Source organism: Pantherophis guttatus, chromosome 1 (genome assembly GCF_059756535.1).
Source record: "Pantherophis guttatus breed Tessera chromosome 1, ASM5975653v1, whole genome shotgun sequence".
NCBI lineage: Eukaryota > Metazoa > Chordata > Lepidosauria > Squamata > Colubridae > Pantherophis > Pantherophis guttatus.
The window spans coordinates 74,665,866-74,680,135 of NC_142063.1; the positions used below are offsets into that span (position 1 = coordinate 74,665,866).

Genomic DNA, 14,270 nt, shown 5'->3' on the forward strand with positions numbered 1-14,270 from the left:
CTTCAATTCTGTCAATCTATTTGTTTATGGTCCAAGACCAGTCATGAAAAATACATCAAATACCAGAGAACAAACAAATGAATGCACACATAAATGCAGAAAAAGAGGGTGGCAAACCTGAAACAATAATGTATGGAGGCACCAAATGCCATATTTAAACCATAACTCTTGATAGAAATTTTGCAGCTTTTTGGGACGTAACTGAAAATTGGTCACAAAAAAGACAAACTTTTTTATTTTTTACAATTAGTACAATGAGCTTTAGCAGTACATGTTATACAAGTTTATGCTACAGAGACAACTGATTTTTGTAAAGGTGGCTGATATATCTACCAATTCTCATCCTAATGGTTAGAACAAGAGTTGAGACAAGGGAGAAAATACCCTATGTGGAGCATATTAAAAAAGAAAAACTTTAAAGGATTGTCCAAGAGGAAATATATCTGTGATATATAATATGTATCATTCATATGGATATTAATAAAATATCATCCAAATCTCAGCAAAATACAAATGTGATTTTTAATGGACTAGAACTCAGGTCTTCTTCCAGAACAGAGGTCCTTTGTCTACAGGAGGAATTCTAATTTAGCTGGGACTTCCCTGCAGTTTTTGTTTGTACCCTGTTTCTCATGAACAAAACTGATAATAGACTCCAAAACTGACAGATGATTTCATTCAGTGGGTTCATGTAGTTGTTAAACAGAAGAAGATTACCAAGCTTTGAGTCACTCTACAAATAAAGGATTGGGGGCAGAACCTCTCTCCTCCTGTTAACACCAATGGAGCCAACCATGAAGGAAGAGAATCACTGTGAAACACCCGTAGATTTGTAAGCATCCACCCATCCTGCCCTAAAGGCCTCCACCTGACTAAGAATCATTCTGACCCCCAAGGCAGCAGAACAAATGAGCAAAGACAAACAAACAAACAAGCAAGCAAGCAAGCAAATTAACAAACATACAAGCAAACTCCAAACTTTCAAGTTAATTTCAGGTACCATCTTGTTAAGAAACTTTAGTATTCAATTAATAAGCATCCAATGAATGTACTCTGAAAATAGATGCATAGAAGTTAATGTTTTATAACTTCACCAGTCATTGTAACAAAATCAATAAATCAGTAATAGTCTCTGATAGTTTGAATGTTGTCCAGGAATTTGCAAAACTTTTGACCAAAATATTTCAACATACCACCATGTCAGTAAGCATATTCCCCTCTTGGAAATAGTGCAAAGTATTGGAAGTTAGGCACATTGACAAACAATTTCTGATTGCCACCTAATATATGCATATATATATGCGCGAGCTGCACTGGCTCCCAGTGGTCTTCCGGGTGCGCTTCAAGGTGTTGGTTATCACCTTTAAAGCGCTCCATGGCATAGGGCCTAGCTATCTTCGAGACCGCCTGCTGCCACCGACGATCTCCCATCGACCCATGCGCTCCCACAGAGAGGGCCTCCTCGGGGTGCCATCAGCCAAACAGTGCAGGCTGGTGACCCCCAGGGGGAGGGCCTTCTCTGTGGGGGCACCTACCCTCTGGAATCAATTGCCTCCAGAGATAAGGAGAATCCAAGACCTCAATGCCTTCCGCCGTGCCCTTAAAACCTTCCTTTTCCAGCAAGCCGGGCTGGACTAATTTTTAAAGTGTTTTTAAGTGTTTTGTTTATTGTTTTTAATTAATGGGGCCAAATTTATATATGTATATTTTAACTGTATTTTAATATTTGTACTTGATGTTTTTACTTGGCTGTTCACCGCCCTGAGTCCTCAGGGAGAAGGGCGGTATACAAATTCAAAATAAAATAAAAATAAAAATAAAATAAAATATTCTCCACCACAACAATATACTGAATTCACATTAATCCCCAAAGCAGTACTATATTTTTATTAGCTTCAATAAACTTTCTTACTCCACTGACTAAAGAGCAAGATTAAACCTGAGGTTTCCTTCCAACAACACTAAAGGCACTCGGACACCAACTGTCAAGACAGATATAAAAATAAATATGCATGACTTGAAATTGAAAGAGGCTGGTAGAGGCCCAGAGGCTTGTCTCTAAATTTACAAGGCACATTTTATCCATGTACCCTACCCTACGACAACTCTTATTTGTAAGCATAAGCATCTCTTCAATGGAGCAATTTTTAAGCAAGGTAGCCTTTTACAATTTGTTCATTGTAAAACAAACAAAGCATTAATTCTCCCTAACGCTTATCAGAAAACATCTTTAAAATTAGCAAAAAGAAAAGGACTTTAAGAGATTTGAAATGGGCTGTTAAATGAAAAACAAACCTATTAAGCAAAGAACTTGGAATAGAAAGGATTTTATAAGAGAAAAAAAACATGTTTTTGTATATTTATATGAGCAAACAAGATATCACCAATGTGACTGTTGGGAAATCGGAGATTTTCAAACATAGTGCAGACAAATCTCTCTCCCCCACAACCCCAATCCATTCTTTTAAAAACTTTTGCCCATGATATTCTCTGGTAAAAGAGTGAGCTTTCTCCTGCAAACTTCCCGCAAGCAAAGAGTGGGAAGGGTGCCAAGGAGCATAGCAGTGTCAACAATCATATCAATTCCTTTTGGGTACCCCATTGCTTTGTGGGAAGCTGTCAGGGAATGTTGAAAATGAGGATCATGTGACTGTGGCTGACTGCGGCAGCTTGGTGGCGATGCCAAACAGCAGCAAAATAAATAAATAAATAAATAAAATAAAAATTGTGCTGTAGCAGCAAAAAATAAAAATAAAAAAATCCCCAAATTTCATTGCCTTGGGAATTATGGGCCCCGGCATTTCATAAGATAGCTCATTTGAGGTATCTTTCTTGACAAAGTTTCATCCTATGATGTAGGATTTTTGCCCAATTGATGGTTACAAAGTACCAAATAGACAGATATAGGTGTGTGTGTGTGTGTGTGTGTGTGTGTGTGTGTGTGTGTGTGTGTGTAAGAAATATAAAGAAATAATTTCTAAAGCATTAGTGGCATTGCCTTCTGAGTTAGGAACATGGTGAAAAGAGTTAAATGCTGTTTTTTTTTATTTTCTGTTTTTTATATATAGAAAAATTAACATTAATGGAAATATCAAATGAAAATATATGCATCTAATAGATATAATATTTACTTTAATATATACAATATCTCTCCAGAATAGCGTAGTGTAAAAGTGGATGTTTTCTTTTTCACCATATCTGATGTTGATCAGTTTTTAAATAAGGAAACCTAAATTTGTAGAATTTTCATAGCATAGTTAAGTGTTTCTCCTAACATACAGTAGTATATTTTCAAATTGTAAAACAACAGGATGTGGCATTTTTAACTAGTTATTAAGGCAGTATTAAAATAAACTTAAAACTATACATATTATTCTGATATTTATTTATTTAAATGTTATATAGCTGCCCATCTCACTGAGGTGACTCTAGACAGTGTACACAATTTATAAAACAAAGGACAAACCCCTATTATACTGTAGGAAGCCCCCCCCCATTAAAATGTTATTTATTTAATATTAAAAACAGGCAGGATAGAATATTTCCCATAAAGGAGAACAGGTGAAAAAATTTTAACAAAGGCAGAAAGCAGCCCCAGTTTTCTTGTCATAGGAAAACAGCCTAAAGCAGAAGCTTGAAAAGGAATGGAGATTTTGTATCCATTCAGAAAGACTGGGCCAATCTATTCATAAGCAAAGAGACTCCAAATAAGCAACACAATTAGGCAAGCCAAAATTGACAAGATTAGCTCAGACTAGGATTTGCATTTCCCCTTTTGCTTGTAGAGCCAGCTATGACCCCTACATGACCCTATAGGGGACTGGCAACAGCCATTAAAATATTAAAGGGCATTTTACTTCCAACAATACCATATTTTTTGGACTATAAGTTGTACCTGAATATAAGACACACCTAAATTTAGAAGAGGAAAACAACAACAAAAAGTTTTCGGGGCTTTTTTTTTTTTGCATTTTTGAGGCTTTTTTGGGGCCGTTTTTGAGGCTTTTGGGAGCCATTTTTGAGGCTTTTTTCAGCCCGTTTTTGAGGCTTTTTTCGGCCTGTTTTCCCCAGAAAAATGGGCTGAAAAAAGCCTCAAAACAGGCCAAAACAAGCCAGAAAACTGGCTGAAGAAAACCCCAAAATGGGCCAAAAAAGCCTTGAAAACAAGCCGAAAAAAGTCTCAAAAATGGGTCAAAAAAGGCTGAAAAAGGCTGAAAAAAGGCCCAAAAACAGGGTATGTGGAGGCAAAAAAATGGCTGGTGGGTGGGCGGGGCTTTGGCAATATTCGGTCTATAAGATGCACAGATATTTCGCCCCCCTTTGGGAGACAAAAAGTGTGTCTTATAGTCTGAAAAATACAGTACCTGATGCCACCCTCCACCCACTAAAATTACTGAAATAATAACTAAACCACCTGCCAACAAAGCTCACTTAACTTTGGAACCCAAAAGTCTATGAGAACACCCAGTCTTTAACTTCTTAAGAAAGGGCAACAGGATAAGGCCCATCTAGATTTCAAGGGATGTACTGTTCCACAGGACAGGGATGTAACACCAAATGCTGTAGAGTATCAGGATGATGACTTTTAGGAAAATAGGCAGGAATTATTACTGTAGACAGTATAATCCAAGAGGCCTAAAACATTTTTTAAGTCTTGGGAAACGGACGCTGCTTACCTGAACGTCCCTTCTCGGCGCGCTGCTGGAGAATCCAAAGTGTGTGTATTCACTGTGTGTTTGTCAGAGATTGAGTGTATGTTCCTTTAAATTTTGTCCTAGTTCCACCTCCTCTGCTCGGCTGATGTCAATTTTGTTCACGAAGATAGAATGAGGAGTCCAAATGGCAAGTCAGTAACCGGAGCCAACCGGACCTGAAGACAGAGTGAGCAGGGTGGGTTGGATTCTCCAGCAGCGCGCCAAGAAGGGACGTTCAGGTAAGCAATGTCCGTTCTCCAGCGCGCTGCTTGGAGAATCCAAAGGGTGGGATATACCCAAGCAAGTTCCATGGGGGGGGGGACATCAGACAGGTCCGGGGTAGTCAGCAAGGCAGTAACAGATTGCAAGACCCGGCGACCAAAGGAAGCGTCAGCCGCAGCAAAGGAGTCAATTTTATAGTGCCTGATGAATGAAGACAAGGTTGTCCACATGGCTGCTCTGCATATTTCAGAAACTGAGGCTTGAATCGCCCACGCAGTGGTAGTAGATGCACTTCTAGTAGAGTGTGGTAGGACCTTTCTCGGTAGGAGCTTGCCTTTCAGGGTGTAAGCCTTACAAATGCAGGCCTTCAGCCATCTTCCTATGGTGGTAGAGGAAACTTTCTTGCCCAGTGACACCAGAAGAAATGAGACAAATAGGGCTTCGGAGCGACAGAAGGGTGCGGTTTGTTTGATGTACTGACGGAGGGCCCTCCGAATGTCTAAGGTATGCCACTGGCCTTCTAACGGATATCTCGGATTAGGGCAGAAATCTGGGAGGACCAGTTCCTGCGCACGATGGAATAGCGAGGTGACTTTCGGCAGAAAGGAGGGATCCATCCGAAGAACGACCCTATTAGAATGGAATATGCACAAACAGTCTCCCACCGACAGGGCAGCTAACTCCTAAATCCATCGCGCGGATGTTATTGCAACCAGGAAGATGACTTTGAGGGTGAGAAGGCGTAGCCCGATGGATCCCAAGGGTTCGAAGGGAGAGGAGGTAAGGGCCTGGAGCACAAATGGAAGCTCCCAGGTAGGGTAACAGTGAACCCTGGGAGGGCGAAGATTAGAAGCACCCCTCAGGAAAGACCGAATCCGCGGGTTGCGAGAGAGGGAGCTGCCATAGCCGTCGGAGAGAACTGTGTCCAGGATTGCCATGTGTCTGCGGAGTGTGCTTGGAGCGAGGCCCTTATCGAAGCCAGCGTGCAGGAACTCCAACACATCGGATGCAGAGGATGTAGTCGGATCGGAGTGCTTGGATGCGCACCAGGAACAGAAGGAACGCCAGGTAGCATTGTATATCCTTGTCGTAGAAGGCCGCCTGGAGGCCTGGATGATAGAGATAACCCCCCCTGAAAGGTTGTCCTTAGTCAGGCGGATCCTCTCAAGTGCCAGACGGTCAACTGCAGCCATTGGGGCTCTGGATGCAGTATGACCCTCTGGCTGAGAGAAATCCTGAGGGGCAACCGAGAGGCTCACCAGGTCCACGAACCATGATCTGCGCGGCCAGTGTGGAGCGACAAGGAGGACGTCCGCCTTTTCCAGAAGGATCTTCCAGATCTCTCTCGGCAGGAGCGAGAAGGGAGGGAAGGCATAAAGCAGACCCTGAGGCCAGGGACAGTGAAGAGTGTTGACGCCTTCTGCCATGGGACACTGGAACCGGGAGAAGAATCTCAGAAGTTGGGCGTTGTTCAGACGCGCACACAGGTCAAGGATGGGGTGACTGAACCTGGCTGACAGTTCGCGGAAGAGGGACAGATGGAGGCGCCATTCCGCGTGATCGATTTGTTGTCTGCTGAGCCAGTCTGCTTGAAGGTTGTCAGTCCAGGAGATATGCTCCGCCGTCAATGACCAAGTGTGCTGCTCCGCCCAGACAAGAAGTCTGGTTACCTCTTCCATCAGGGGCGCGGACCGCATTCCTCCCTTGTGATTCACATGCACCTTCGCTGTCACATTGTCCGTGAGTATCCGGACATGTTGACCCTCCACAAGGGGTTGGAAACGAATAAGGGCGAGCTTGGTCGCACGAAGCTCGAGCCAGTTGATGTCGTTGGCTAATTCCGCTGGAGACCAGCAGCCCTATGCAACGTGGGACTGAAGATGGGTGCCCCACCCCATCAGACTCGCACCTGTGGTGACTGTCACTCATGGCGGGTCCTGGAATAGGCATCCGTTGAGCATGGACGGCGAGGTCCACCAGTGTAGGGAACGGCGCACTTCTGTCAGTAACCGAACTCGGGAGCTGGAGTTGCTGCGACGTGTTTTCTGAAAGGGCAGGAGGTACCATTGCAGCGGCCGGGAGTGGAATCTCGCCCATGGAATGATAGAGATACAGGATATCATTTTTCCCAGCAGAGTTGACAGAAGAAGCAGCGGTACCTGTGGGAGCTATAATACCTGAGACACCAAGGTGCGGATGCTGAGTTGACGGTCCTCGGATAGGAACACCATGCCCCGCTGTGAGTCCAAGACCGCCCCCAGGTGTAAGATTCGGGTGGTCGGGTGGAAATGACGCTTGTCGAGGTTCAGTGTGAAACCATGTAACTGCAGGGAGGTGGTCACTGCTTCGTGATCCTGCAGAGCCTGGCCGGGTGCCGATGACAGAATGAGGATGTCGTCCAGGTAGCAGTAGAGTTGTACGGGGATCTGCCGGAGGGAGGCAGCCACGGCAGCTAACATCTTCGTAAATGTCCGGGGAGCCGATGAAAGGCCGAACGTCATGGCCCAGTACTGGAAATGCTGATTGGCATAGGTGAATTGAAGGAAACGATGGTGTACTGCACGGATGGGAATGTGCAAGTAGGCCTCCTTCACGTCTATAGTAGTCATCAGGTCTCCCGGTCGAATGCAATCCAATATTGACCGTAGAGTTTGCATCTTGAACTGGTGGTAATTTATAAACTTGTTGGGCTCTTTTAAATCCAGTATCCCCCTCCACCCCCTGGAACTCTTGGTTACCAGGAAAAAGATGGAATAGAAGCCGGTCCCCTGGTGTTCTATAGGAACCAGCTCTATGGCTTGAATGTCCAGGAGATGCTGGATTTCCACCTCCATCAATCTCCTCTTTTCTGGATTTTTTGAAACGGGGCACTGGACAAACCTGGGTGGAGGGTTCGAGCGGAAGTCCAAGATAAGTCCGAGATGCACGGTCTGCAGGACCCAGGCGTCCGTAGTGGTCAACTCCCATTGGTCCCTGAAAAGATGAAGTCGACCGTCAATGGGAGCTGAGTGGGGATAGTCACTTCCCTCTCCGGAAGGGACGGTTGCCCGTTCCTAGGAAGGGCTTCTTGTAAGAAGGTTGTTGGTGGCCTCTGTCCCGAAAGTTGGATCTGTCAGACGGACTGTAGAACCCTTGGTTGGAAGAACGGTACTGATAGGACCTGCTGGGTTCGGAATCAGCCCGAAAGGGCGGCTGCTGAGGATACAGGGAATAATTTCGGTCCCCCCGTCTATACAAAGACGGCATCACTTATCCTCAACTAGGATGGGAATAAGCGCATCTCCAAACAGATTTGTCCCTTTAAACGGGACAGAAGCCAGCTGCCACTTTGATTTGGTGTCTGCCCTCCACTGATGTAACCACAGAAGGCAGCGGGAGGCAACAGTGGCAGTGAGGGACCTGGAGGCGAACTTAGCTGCGTCCAAGGACGCATTGGCGGAGTATTCCCCGGCTGCCACCAACTTGTTAATGTCTTGATGCAACCGTTTATCGTCCGGAGGCAGGTGGTCCTGCAACTGGCGAAGCCAGATGAGGGCGGCACGGTTGAAAAAAGAAGCCGAGGTGGCCGCTCTGATTGCCCAGGAGGCGGCTTGATGGTTCTTGCGCAGAAGGACCTCCGCCTTTCTGTTCTCCGTCCGCAAACCGTCAGCGACATCATTAGTGAGAACCGAAGATGCTGTTAACTGGGCCATGGGTGCATCTACAGAGGGCAACTGTAACATCTCCTGGAGGTTGGGAGTGGAACAGTATAACTTCTTATCAGGCCATTTGGAGCTGGTAAGGAGCCCGGAAGGCCCCATGGCCTCTGGATGACCTCCGAGAACAGTTGAGGACAAGGGATGAAGTCCTGTGCTGCTGTCCGAACATTGAATAGACCGTCAGAAGGAAGAGAAGACGTCGAGACAGTCTATGGGTCAGGAGGAACTGCCAAGTTAGTGGAGACCTTGGCCTTATGGAGTAGAGATTTAAACAGGGATGGACGGAAAAGCCTGGTAAGCGGAGGTCTGTCCGGTAAAAGGCCCTCGTCTTCAGAAAATTCAGACTTCCTATGATCCTCGTCATCCCAATTGGAGTCCTCACTATGGACTGACTCCTGATAGCAGTCGTAGTCCTGGTAGCGACCTGAAGTGGTTACGGCTTGGGGCTGAGGAGGTGGTTGTGAGACCAGAGTAGGAGTAGGGGGCAGAGCGCCTGTCGCAAGGAGGCTGAAGATCATAGCCGCCACAATGGATTGAACGTCGAGGGCCAGGTTAGAATGTGAACCCTCCACTTGACGGAGACCCGCGGCAGTGGGGGTAAAGGTTGCCGCAGGAACGGTTCGGCCAGCGGGCAACTGAGAGGCAGACCCCGTCATAGCCTGATGGGTCACTGCTGCGGAAGGCACCTGAGCACTCCTGTCCAAGTCGAGTGGAGAAATCCCCTCTCCAGAGTCAGTTCGATGACCAGTCTCCTGCAGGGAATGGGCGGCAGAGGATGACCCGGAAGCTTCGGGTAAGGAGACGTTTGACCCTGAGGCCAGTGCCTTTTGCTGAGCCAGGTGAAATTGACGTTCCAGTTGTCGATGCCTGCGTTGTTCGTCCTTACTTTTGGATGAACCGCGTTTGGCAGGCTGTGAGACGGAGGATGGAGGAGCTGATGCCGCCCATGTAGTATGCAACCTCGACTTGACAGATTTCTTAGGAGGGAGAGAGTCTGCTACAGATGGACCGTCGAAATGTTCAAGGTCTGAGGACAAATCAAGGTCCGCCATGTAGAGGAGACCGCAAGCAACAAGGATGATTTTTTTTTTGAAAGTAGGAATAGATATGATTTTTTAGGGAGAGTTGTATCAGCCTCCGGCTAAAAATGTGGAGCGAGGATCCTCAGGATTGATTGAGGAAGCAGGGAGCTACCCCAGAAGAGCGGGAGGATGAGCCGCACCTGAAGGCTCCTTTTACAAGAAGGGAACGCAGGGGCAGTAGAGGGCTGGTTAGGGCTGACCGCTCCAACAACTACCAGGTTGGCCACCTGTCAGTGAGGCGGTATGGAAATGCCAAATGTCAATGTGAGCATGGAGAGTTCCTAGCCAGGTAGCCTCCTCGGAAGTCAGCCACTATGCGCCTGTGCGGCCGCCGGTATGATGACAGTGGCAAAACAGCAGATATGACCGTCAGCACCTGTAGAGCCGCCCCCTTTCTGCCAAAAAATGGCGCGAGGCGTAGGGAATCCCTACCACGCCTGCGCGTATCTTCAAATTAGTCGAAAGGTGCGAAGCGGCGAACCGCAACTCAGCGCCTCAGCTGCCGGCCGGGACTGTCAACAAAGCGCTTCGGCAGGTGGGGAACTCCCCTAAGCGCTGCACATGTGTTGCCCAAGTTGTCTCGCTGGAGTGTCGAATCGCACCTCCGTCTCCCGCTTCCTGACCGTTAGATCTCAAAATGGCGGCGGGCAGGAAGAATCGCCTCAGCGCCTATGCGACTGTTGGCAAGGCAAATGGTGCGAGAAATTGAAACAACGGGAATGGACGCCGCTGCAGTCCGCCTTGTAGAATCAGCCAACACGGGTAATAACAGTCCAGCGATTGCGCTAGGAAGGCCCCAGACCACTTAGCGGTAGCAGGCAATATGGCAGAGTATGCTCCAGCCAGTAGCAGGGACTCTGAGGCCGCCAATCCGGTCGCCAACGGAAAAGAGAATTAGTGGTGGTGGTGGATGACCTGGCAAGCTGGGGAACCGACTCACCACCGGTGGCAACAAACAACAGAGATGGCCCAGGCGGGACAGAGCTCCAAAAAGATGGCTGACCTGTCAATTAGGGCTTGTAAGCCAGGCCCAAGGCCCTAGGATGACTCACCACCCCTTTATATCTCGTCAAGGAAGTCCAGAATCAAGTATATCAAGTAAACAGTCCAAATATAATTTGCAAGTAAGCAGAATCCAAAGCGTTGGAAAGAAGATAGTGTAATTGCCAGAGCAAGCCAAAGTTCAGTCTCTTCAACTCGACTGAGTGAATAAAACTGACATCAGCCGAGCAGAGGAGGTGGAACCAGGACAAAATTTAAAGGAACATACACTCAGTCTCTGACAAACACACAGTGAATAATCCCACGCTTTGGATTCTCCAAGCAGCGTGCTGGAGAACAAATTATCATTCAGAAGAAATAAGCAGGCTCCTCCTTGCTTTACTGGGATGCAAGAAAGAAGAAACACAAAGCACAATCAGACTTGTAAGATACCTTTGTTATCTCAATAAAATACTGTTTATCCTAGTCTTCCTGTGGAGATTGTTTCTTGATCTGGTCTACCCTTAAAGGTTGACATTATGGTTGAGCTAATATTGAAACCAAAAGCTACTACTGCCTGAAGATATGTACATTCTCACTGAGCCTCAGTGGCATAGTGATTAGAGTGCAGTACTGCAGGCTACTTCTACATATTGCTGGCAATCTGGCAGTTCAAATCCCACCAGGCTTTTAAAGGTTGACTTAGTCTTCCATCCTTTTGAGGTGGGTAAAATAAGGAGCCAAATTTGGGGGGGCAATATGCTAACTCTGTAAACCATTTAGAGAGGGCTGTAAAGCACTGTGAAATGGTATATAAATATAAGTCTAAGTGCTATTGCTATATTCTCCAAGCATATTTTTAAAATAATTCTTTCACTTTCTCACTTTCTAGTATTTTCCCATGTATTTCAGTATGTATTTAAAACTACATTGTTGCTTATTGTTAACACTGATTTATTTCAATGTTTATAATATATAAATATAGGGATGAGGGAAAAGATTCATGACCACTTTGTTTTTCCAGCACAAAAAACAATACACGCAGAAACAAATCTGTTCAGCACCTGAATATATCTCATGTTTAACTCTGAGGACTGAAGCAAAGAAATCTAGGTTAATTTTCTTTCCCTCCCACAAACCTATTCTCAACTGTGACATGCAGAAGAACAAAGAAGCTTGCATTGAAGCAACAGTAGAGGAGAAAGAATTTGGTTCTTTTCTTTAAAAAGTTCTTGTGTGAATCCAGCAGCTGAGCTCTGAGGTAATAAAGCCTTGATACCTAAACTTCAAATTAGACTCATGTACTGTAGAAGCAGCAGCTCTTGGTTTATACGCAAGCATGCCAGCCTGTGTGACCCAAAGATAAAGTGTTATATGATAGGTTCAGAGACTCAAGTGATTTCTTTGGAATATCTGTGAAGTGGATTTTTCTCTTCCCTTTGCTGAAGGAGAGGATTTATTATATAAAAATAACTACTTAGTTCCAAATAAAATTGAGGACACAGAATTATAGGGATGGGAGGGACTTTGGAGATGTTCTAATCCCTTGCTCAGTGCAGGAATCCTCATACTGTGCCATTATATAGTTGTCCAATATTTTTTTGAAAATTTTCATTGATGGAGCAGTTATGACTACAGGACACAGGTTGTTCAACTGCCTAATAGCTCTCACAGTCAGGAAATTCCTCCTTATTTCAAGTTTGGTTCTCTCACTAAAAAGCTTCCACTGGTTCTTGTCTTACCTTTTGGTGCTCTGCAATCTCTGCCGTTTGACATTATTTATGCATTAGAAGACTGCTATCATGTCTCCCCTTAGCTTTTCTTCTTTGGGCTAAACATGGTAAGTTCCTTTAACCATTTTTTTGTAGAATTTAGTCTGTAAACTACTTGCCATCTTTGTTGGTTTTTCCTGCAGTCTTTCCACTTCCTCAGCAATTTTACTGTTTGTGACAACCAGAACTGGGCACAATATTCTAGATGTGGTCTGACCACTGCGGAAGGTAGAGTAGTAATATCACTTCCTGTGATCTTGACACTGTATTTCTAATGATACAGCCCAAAACTGAATTGGCTCTTTTGACAGTTTCAGCACATTGCTGACTCATGCTTAATCAAGAGAACACCAGGACACCCAGATCCTTCCCATAAGTACTACTGCTAAGCCAGGTATCACCTATCTTGTACCTGTACAATTGATTTTCCTCTCCAAGAACATAACTTTATGTTTTCCAAAACTGAACATTTTATTAGATAGAACCCAATGTTCAAGCTTATCAAGATCTTTTTGAATTTCTATCATTTGCAAATTTTATGAGAATCTCTTCTCTTCCACTCATTTAAGAAGATGAAAATTGAAATTCTGTTTATTTGGTCAATGACCAGCAAACATTCAAATTTAAAAATTTAAAAGAACTACAACTCCAAAGATAAAATACTAACATAATAAGGGCAAAATACTATATAAAATATGACATATACTACTATAATGTGCGTTAATTACCTATTCAAGCAGAAGTCTAAAATATTAAAATCTATGAAGTAAAATACACATCATCTAAACACAAGATAATATTTATTAAATTTAAAGCAATAAACAAAACAAATGATTATTTCTGTAGTTAATTATGCCTTATTTTCATCGCAGGTAACACAATTTATTTATTGCACAAGTGATAAAGGATTTCAAATCTTCACATAGAAATTATCTGGCCTTCCTGGAAATGTACATAGATAAAAAGACCTCTGTACATACCAGTATATAAGAATATCTCTGATAAATTTACAGGGTAAAATTCAATCTCCTTGTCGCCAAATGGGTAGGTACACTTGGTTAATTAGTCTTTGGAGTATCTAACTTGCAGCAGTGCAGATGGTAAGATGTTATGTCTGACTTTGAAAAAAAAGTCAGATTATTTTACTGGTTCCCCAGTGTCTTTATTTATCCAATTTCTGCCATATTGGGACAACCTATTAACTTCAGCCTGAAATTCAGTATTCTTTGGATGAACAGTTGTTTCATCATATTCTGAAAAAATTAGAAATAATACAGAAAGATCATATAATGCAATTCCTGCTCTATAGCCCATTTTCAAGGACAATGAAAATCTAAACCATAGGGATCAGTCTGACTGGCAAGAATTGAATTTGGAGCCAGTAGTTTATCAAAATCCACCAGGCACCTACCTGGATTGCAGACTTTCTTGTCTCAAACATTAACATTTGCTGCTCCATGCAGTGAAGATTGATCTCAAATATTTTGGAGAAATTTTGAAAACAGTGCATCCTTCTTTGCATAAATTCCTACTTGTGCACCATAAAAGATTTGGATTTATGAAGGTGAATACCTGCTTTATCTCTTTCAAATCTTATTCACTACAGTATATATTTTATTATATTGCTGTTTATTGTTTTCTATGGTTTTACTATGCTAATTTCTATGGTTTACAAAAGTTTTAGAAATTTCCATAAACTCTTTCCCGCACTTCTTCCTTTTCTTTTATAGACAGGCTTGAATTGCCCATTTCCACCTTGTTTTCAGGGTATGAATAGCCCACTGTCTCAGCTTTGGAAGGCAGAGTTCCAAACAAGTTCTT

General features: G+C 44.1%; 1 protein-coding gene across 17 annotated transcripts in view; it reads right to left on the reverse strand.

Moving 5' to 3' along the window:
* The window catches only part of GPHN (gephyrin), a 243,729-nt gene that overhangs the window by 189,064 nt on the left and 40,395 nt on the right, over positions 1-14,270 (reverse strand). The window lies entirely within an intron of this gene.